Here is a 9,061-nt window from a genome sequence, read left to right as displayed (position 1 = left end):
ATTTTCAACATTGTGTTGTTACGTTGGCTTGGTCTCCTATTTACTTCAATTCATCAAATATTGTAATATTGGATCAGGAATGGGACTAAAACAAATCTCCCTGAATTCAAGGTTTCGTGAAGTGAGTAAAATTATCAAAAAAAGTGTGAACTACCTCTTTAAGATAAACAAAAAATGAATAGACATCAGACCAACGACATCATCGAGTATTCTCCCGGGGTATACAGGATAAAGTTAAGACATTAAAAAACTTTCAATACTTATATAGCTTCACAGTCTTTCATTTCCTGCAAGAAAAAAGGAGAACATTCTCACAAGATCACAGGGAATAATGATTTTACTTGACCTGATGCTATTCCGCTAGCAATACATGCGGCGCGACCAAATCCATTACACTAAAGCTCCCACAACCACTCACTATGTTAATGTCACCTCCTCTGCCCCCAAACCATACAATTCAATCAGCAACACAGCGCCTCCTGTCACACGCACGCATGGCTATTCTCAGGTTGGAGAGAAAAAGAGCGAGAAGGAGTGAGATAGTGTGTGTGCTAGGGGAAAATAAGCAACAAGGGAAGGTAGAGGGTTAAAACATGGGAACTATAAATGCCGGCAGAAGCAGCAGGAGGACTGCTGGGTGAATGAAGCCTCGAAGACCCCCCCCCCCACTCCCCTTCCTTCCCAGAGTTGACTCTCTGCGATGGCAGCCGCCGCTCAAGAAAAAAAAACAAAGGACACCCTTCTTCTTCTTCTTCCCCTGCCTGGACCTGCATATTATGCCCTGCTGCTGTGATATTAATAAGTGTCCTTCATTATTTCCCAACGTGGGATCTTGTTAACCTCCGCACCCCACTTAATCAATCCTGAATAAAAAAACAAATGTTGTCAAGGAACAATGTATGTCCCTACCCAGGTGCTATATAACACACACAGGGGGAGAGAGACAGAGAGAGACACAATACATAATGAAGCTAAAATGCCATGTGAGCAAAGAAACAGAAAACAAAAAACAAACATTAGATTAGAGCGGGTATGTATTTGTAACATACACATTGCTTTTGTTAAAGCCACTTTAACACAACCAAAATGTGACCAACCAAAACCAAAAGTCAGTCACTTCCATGATACATTTTAAATATGTGTACTTGCATGACATATTCTTGGCACGATTACATTAAATTAAAACAACATACTTCATCTTTGATTGATTATTTCAAGTGTGTGATCTCTCTCACTCTGCAACACTTGAAAGAGGAAGTAACAAGCTATGGACAAGTGAAAGAAACTGATGGTTGAACTGAAAGTGTGCAAACAACAAAGTCTCTTTGACCGGTCCTCCAACAGAACTCCAACCGGCACTTATCTGCCCTTCTTTCGCGTCAGCCCTCTGTTTCAGGTCCGTAGTCGTTTTTAATTGGGGGGTTAATGGGGGGTCCTTTGGTCCCCCCCCATTTAGATTATGGAGCAGTACCCGCCACTGGCCCTGCCAGCATGTTGCTCCTGGCTCTCCATTCGGACCCCCTGGCCCTCGGTTTCGCTCTTCCAAAGCCCTGGGGTCTGGAGAATCTTCTCCACGAGTTCTTCAAAGGCACGTTGGACCCCGTCCTTGGTCTTGGCGCTGGCCTCGACGAAAAGCATGGAGTGTTTCCTGGCGAATTCCAGGCCCTCGTTTCTGTCCACTTCACGGCCGTCCTGATCGATTTTGTTTTCCCGACCAACATTTTGACGACGTTGTTTCGCGTGCCGTACGCCTCCAGTTCATTCAGCCAGTTTTTAAGTTGTGTGAAAGTGTCCCGTTCTGTGACGTCATATACGAGTATGACTCCCTGCGCACCGTGGTAGTAGTAGTGGCTGGATCGGTCCCGTCCAGCCGTGTCCCATATGGTCAGTTTTGCTTTTTTCCCGTCGATGGCGATTGTCTTCACTTTGAAATCCACGCCTATTGTCAAAGTCTGCTTTGGATCAAAGGTGTCTTCTGTGAACCTCAGAAGCAGACTGGACTTCCCCACTGCAGTTTCGCCCATTGTCAGCACTTTCAGGATTGTCGGCGCGCCGTCGTCCATGTTGTTGGTGTCGAGGGAGGTAGTTTTAGATGTTTGTTCACCACCTTCTTCTTCTCACTGACAGATGTCTCTGTTCACACAGACAGTCATAACAATGTGTGACAGACAGTGGAGTTGAGAGAGAGAGATAAACAGAGAGAGAGAGAGAGAGAGAGAGAGAGAGAGAGAGAGAGAGAGAGATTGTTTATTTCAGTTTGAAACAATACCACCAAAGTCCAAATACCAAAGTCCACGTAACAATAGGTCATAACACTATGTCAGTGAACGTTAAGGCAAATAGAATCATCTGGTAATGTGATTTAAATGGATTGGGGGGGACGGGGGGATGCAAGTGACGAAAAAAAAAAGCATGAACAGAGAAATGCAAAACAAGTCGTCAGCATTTTTACAGACAGAAGAATTCAACACAGTATCTCGCAGATAAAATGCTCCCTTTGTCAAGAAGTGGGAACAGGGTATTGCGCTTTTTAAACTTGTGTAATAATAAAATGTATGTCATTGGGATATATTGACATTATGCCATAGTATGTAGAACAATCTGTATGTTTAACATGACCTGGTATGGACCACGGCACCACAGAAATGCAGAGAGCAAGTAACTAAAAATGCATGAGTAAAGACTATAGGACCGTTTGCCTACTTTACCTCAACAAACTGATGGACCGACCATACCAATCAACTGCTTTCTTGCCAGAGAGATTATTTGGCGAGGAAAACAGAGAGATCCTATGTTGAAAACCCATATATATATATATATATATATATATATATATATATATATATATATATATATATATATATATATATATATATATATATTACAAAAGCAAAAGTTGCTATATTGTAAACCTCACACTTGAGAATGAAACAAAAATAAATAAATGAAGTATGGTTGGTAACAATGCTACGTGACAGCAGTGTGCAAAAGCATCTTTCTATCGCATGTGTCCTAGTGACACACTGACACACACACGCGCACGCACACGCACACACGCACACACACACACACACACACACACACACACACACACACACACACACACACACACACACACACACACACACACACACACACACTACAAAGAAAAGAACAGAGCCATAAACCGGGTTAACATTGAGAATAAACTGGAATAGAATAGAATTGAACAGTAACTGGGGACTGCAGATGGCCCCACAGACTCTGTGATGGGAGCCTCGTAAAATGTTTTCTTTGGGAGCATTCACAGTGTCTGGAGCATTATGGGGGTGTGGACCAGGGGTGCTATGAATTTTCAGACATTTCTGAGATTCGTCAAGCACCAGTGTTAACAGCACATTTTGATTTAGTTTTAGTCATAGTCTTTTGAATAAAATTCCATTTAGTTTTAGTCATATTTTAGTCATCTGAAATGTTTTACTGTTAGTCTAGTTTTAGTTGACTAAACATCATGATTTTAGTCAACTAAATCTACAGTTGATTTGGTCGACTAAAATGTATTGTGGCGGTGCCTTGATGGCGGCTTAAAGGCTGATTGTACACTTGGTTGCATGCTGAAAATAGCCGATCTACAACTCACAACGCGTTGCAGCGCGACGTGTTGTGAGCTTGTAGATCTGCTATTTTCAGAGTGCAACACCCGAGCGCAACCAAACATAAAATAACTTGTCTTTTAGTTCTACTGGATCTCTTCTCCACTAGTCCCTCCCTGACATTTTAGTCTGGTTTATATTTGTTGACGAAATTGTCACTATATTTAGTCTTAGTTTTAGTCATCGTAGCTTAGTTTTTATTTAGTTTTTATTTTGTTTTCGACGAAATCAACTCTGTCAAGCACCCCCATTTCTTCCCCTCTCTCCCTCGGTCCAAGTGACATGGCATGAAGACCTATTTTGTCAGTAGAACGTTTTCATGTGCAACTTTTCCACGAATAAAGTCTTTGGACGCCACTTTGTCAATCAAAAATCACAAGGTCTAGATTTGTTTTTGTTTTCAGGATGTGTGTTAATGAGTGTTAATTTAACTACGGTAGTTTTTTATGTGAAGCACTTTTATTCATCACATTATTTGATTTGATTTGATTTGATTTGATTTTATTAAGGATCCCCATTATTAGCTGGTGCCAAAAAACATACAAAAACAATTATTTCAGTTGCAAATACAAAATGATTAAATGTCAGTACTCAACACACAATACATAATGAAGCTAAAATGACATGTGAGCAAAGAAACAGAAAACAAAAAGCAAACATTAGATTAGAGCGGGTATGTATTTGTAACATTTTCTGGGGATGTTGTAGGTCATATTTAAAAATACAATGGTAGCCAGCCCAAAAATCTTATTATTCTACTTACCCCCTATGTGTCAGGATACTCCATGCCAAATGTCACACTTCCATGTCTATTAATGTCATTTTAGTGAATTAATATTCTGCACAACGCGTCACGATGCGACGCGTTGTGAGCTTGTAGATCTGCTATTTTCAAACATTTTAGTACTTTTACTTTTGGTACTTTAAGTACATCTTTATACCAATACTTTTGTTCTTTTACTCAAGTCAATTTTGAATCCAGTACTTTCAGTACAGTACTTCTACATTGCAGTATTGATACTTTTACTTAAAGTAAAACATTTGTGTACTTTTTCCACCACTGACTGCACCCTGATTGCTCCTCACACCCTAAGAAGCAGGGGAGGGAGGGTTTAACAGTGTTGCCAGATTGGGCGGTTTTCCGCTCAATTGGGCTATTTTAAAACTCATTGGGCTGGAATAAATAAATAGCCTTACACATTTTAACATATTTGGCGGGTTATTATTAGCCTCACGTCACAGACTTCGCATGATTAAAGAAATAACCGAATTAAAACCGAAAAGAAAGTACCAAAAACCAAATAGACCCGAAAAATGTCATTGAAGTGGGCTGGTTTTAAGTTGTGCTTGGGCTGGAAACTGTCATTCAGATCTGGCAACCCTGGTATTTAAACCCTCCAATTGTCGGTTCAGCCTCCCTCTCTCACAACCAACACACCACACACAGGCAGCACACAACTAAACAACTTAATGTAACGTTACTCGACATGAATGTTGAGCAGAGTTGTCAGTGTTTATCAGGGTGGTAAAAAAAAAAGCTGCTAAAACACACAGTGTGACCAGACTGTCTGTGGAAACACAATGAATTATCTCCAACCGACACAAATTGAGGTGAGTTTCTGTAGTCCTGAAACATGACTCATACCATGACGGTCATGGAACCACTTGTTCCTGGTTTGCGATTTTTTTTTTTACATTTACAACTGTTATATACATAAGCGTTCAAATTTCAAATATAAAGTGCTGACCCTCAAGCTATGGAGGTTACAAGTTGAGGCGCACTGCTCTAAGTACCCGTATCTTCCGTATTGTTCAATAGAAAGCATTTTAATCCGATCGGCGGCCATTTTCAATTTTGTTTTTAAATTATTTATAATGTATCGGAGTGCAATACACCTCCCAACCGATAGGGGCGCGTAGTTGAAAGCATCGGAGAAAATGGCTGGCGATCAGATTAAAAAGCTTTTTATTGAACAATACGGACGATACGGATACTTAGACCAGTGCACTTTAACTGGTTACATCCATGGCTTGGGGATCAGCACTTTATATTTGAAATGTGAACGTTTATGTAGATGTACGGGTTGTAAATGTAAAAAAAAATCGCAAACCAGGAACAAGTGGTTCCATGACGTTTGTGACTGACGAGCGTCATGTGAACCATGGCTATTTCGACATGTGTGTTAGCTTAGCTAATTAGCTGTTCAGCATTTAAAGGGATAGTTCACCCCCAAAACTACTTTTTCCCTATGTATTAGTCACCCCATGGAGACTTTAATTCATGGATATTTTTTTGTTTTTTATCCCATTCCTAAGCAGTGGTGGAAAAAGTATTCAAATGTTTTACTTAAGTAAAAGTATCACTGCAATGTAGAAGTACTCTGTTACAAGTAAAAGTCAGCATTACAAATTTACTTGAGTAAAAGTACAAATGTATTGGTATCGAAATGTACTTAAAGTACCAAAAGTAAAAGTACCAAATGTTTGACAATAGCAGATCTACAAGCTCACAATGTGTCGCGATGCAACGCGTTGTGAGCTTGTATTTTCAAATAGCCAAAGGACCAAGGTATAAAATAGGGCTAGTGTTTAATGTATGTTTTATAATGTAATCATTTATATCTGAAAAGTAACTAGTAACTAAAGTTTTCAAATAATTGCAGTGGAGTAACAATATAATATTTGCTTCTGAGATGTAGTGGAGTAAAAGTATTGACATTTGGAAATACTCCAGTACCAAAATTATACTTGAGTACTGTACTTAAGTTTGATGACCGGCAGCAGTTCCGGTAGGAGACACAAAGAGTCTCCTTTGTGTCTCCTACCGGAACCGCTGCCTACCGGTCCGCTCAAATTATTGGCTTAGGAATGAAACAAAAACTAAAACATATCCATGAATTCAAGTCTCCATGCGGTGACTAATCGATAGAAAAAAAATATTTTTTTGGGTGAACTATCCCTTTAAGGAATTGATGGAATTGTGTGTGATTTCACTTTGATGTTCCTTTGTTAAAGCAACAACTAGTAAGGATGAAGAGCTATGTTGTGTGATGTTTGTGAAGGGAATATGTTGTATTATTGAGCTGTTTGTTTGTGATGCCGAGACACCGAGTGCCGCGATATGAGCTTGTAGATCTGCTATTTTTGAAAGTGTGTGAAAACCTTTGAATATGTTTTTTTTTTAACCCATTGAGACCTGAAGCCGATTCTACATGTCTCCTAAATCTCAACAGTTTTCTGAAAAATGTATGTTTCTATATCAGTGGTGCTCAATCTTTTTCATGTCAAGGACCCCCAAAATCAATGTATTTGGCCGCGGACCCCCATCAAAATATGTGGTTCCAGGGATCCCCCAGAAGCAAAGATTTGAGTTAAAAATGTTCGCTTTAAAAATATATATATTCAGAAGATTTGCACACATTTTCACGATTAAAAAAAAAATAGCAGATCTACAAGCTCATAGCGCGGCACTCGGTGCCGCGCTATGAGCTTGTATATCTGCTATTTTTGAATAGCCCAAAGTGTAAAGTAATGCTTTTTAGCTCAAATCTAAAAATGACACAGTTCCAGGTCTTAATGGGTTAAAGCGTTGGTTCTCAAAGTGGGGTCCGGGGACCCCCAGGGGTACTTGAGGGGGTTCCAGGGGGTCCCCAGCTAAATCATGGACAGGAACCAAATGGACACTTGTGTGTCTGTAACTCTGAGAGTGTACAAATGGAACCAAATGGACCCTAACGGGTCCATTTGGTTCCATTTGTACACTCTCAGAGTTAAATTAACATTGATTTTACGATATGAATTGGGGTCCCAGAGGTATAAATGCCATTAAATGGGGGGTCCGTAGCCTAATGCATGTTAAACTGGGGGTCCTTGAAATTAAAATGGTTGAGAATCACTGCTAGAGAGCCGTAAAAACCTTCTCTTATGGGGGTCCCTGGCTTATCTTTTCAAATGGGGGTCCGTGGGGTAATAACTGTCAATTTGGGGGTCCTTGACATGAAAAAGTTTGAGAACCACTGGGTTAAAGCATTCTCCATTCTGGTCAAACAGAGTCAGGGTGCTGATAGTGTGTATGTTGGCTCACTGGAGACATTATGCTACACCAGTGGGTCTCAAAGTGTCCATGAGGGGGTTCCAGATGGCCCCGTATATATCTGTAACTCTGAGAGTGTACACATACAACCAAATGGACCCTCACTGGCAGTGGTGTAACTAGGCTGTGTACAGGATACAGTATACGTATATATATCTGGCTCTCGGTCACTTGAATTTATGTTTGTTTGTTTGTTTGTTTGTTTCTTTCCTTTCTCAGCGTGGAGACGGACTGTGCCGAGGTTGTTCTTGTGCCATAAATGCCCAGAAGTCTGAGGTTCTCACCTGCACGTACAACACCCTCCCAGAACATCCACCTCTAATGACGACGCAGAGGTTATCTGGTGAAGCTAGCCAGAGGTACGTAGGGCAGGCCTGCAAGTCTAATTGCAATTATTTGAGATAATCGCAATTATTTTGCATAATCGTTGAAATAAAAAAAAAGCAGAAATAGCAGATCTACAAGCTTACAACTCGTTGCAAGCTCGTAGATCAGCTATTCCCGCAATTGTTTTTAATGTTTTGAAAGTGTAAAATTATTAAATATGTCAGTAATTTCTTTGTATATTTAAGTTTTGATGTATTTATTATGAAGCCTTAAAGGCAATATGAAAATTGTATTCACATGGCCAATGCCAAAAATACAATTAATTTGTTAATCGCAATTATTTGTATGACAATTAATCGTCAACTTAAATTTGTAATCGTGACAGGCCTAGACGGACGGAGGATGGAGATGACGGGATACGCCGCTGGAAGGCTCAACCCGAGGATGCCCTAGAGATCGAGAGCTTGGAGATCTCTCTCTATCCACGGATTTGTCTGCATCGGGGGCGGGCGAGGATTCCTCTGCGGCGCTGGCCCTGGTCTGCCTGCGGTGGTCTCCATCCGGTGTATCGATCGCTGATTTATCACATAATTCCACTTCAGTGTGTCTTGTGTCTTCATTGATGCAGACTTTCACGACAGTGTGTCACGACAGTGTGTATGTGTCTTCGTTGATGCATAAATCCACGACAGTGCGTTCTGTGCTTTTGTATCCACCTCGATGTTAAACACCGGTTGGTTTCCGCCAAAGAAAGACCTCGGTCGGCCGGGGGTTTCCTCTGAAGACGGCTCAAAGTAAGGAACCTCTTTAGGGCTGTCACGATTATGACGTTGAACTTGACGATAGATTGACGCTCAAATAATTGCGATTTAACGATTTAATTGCACTTACTAACATTTTGAATAAAACTTTGTCTGGCTTTTTTTAGCCTTCGTAAACAAAAGCCGAGCTACAAGCTCAAAACGCATCACGTTGTGATGCGTTTTGAGCGTGTAGTTCGGCTATTTCC

General features: G+C 40.6%; 1 pseudogene across 1 annotated transcript; it reads right to left on the bottom strand.

Moving 5' to 3' along the window:
* Nucleotides 1–280: 280 nt before the first annotated feature.
* LOC311051541 (ras-related protein Rab-18-B-like) lies at nt 281–2,063 on the bottom strand (annotated as a pseudogene). Its single transcript has 2 exons — nt 1,472–2,063; nt 281–287 (listed from the first exon to the last, which is right to left on the bottom strand). The product of its transcript is annotated as a ras-related protein Rab-18-B-like (transcript).
* Between the last annotated feature and the right edge of the window lie 6,998 nt (nt 2,064–9,061).

This window comes from Gymnoscopelus microlampas (genome assembly GCF_963454915.1).
Source record: "Gymnoscopelus microlampas genome assembly, chromosome: 9".
Taxonomy (NCBI): Eukaryota; Metazoa; Chordata; class Actinopteri; order Myctophiformes; family Myctophidae; genus Gymnoscopelus; species Gymnoscopelus microlampas.
Note: the sequence above shows the minus strand (reverse complement) of the source record. Positions and strands in the feature narration are given on the sequence as shown.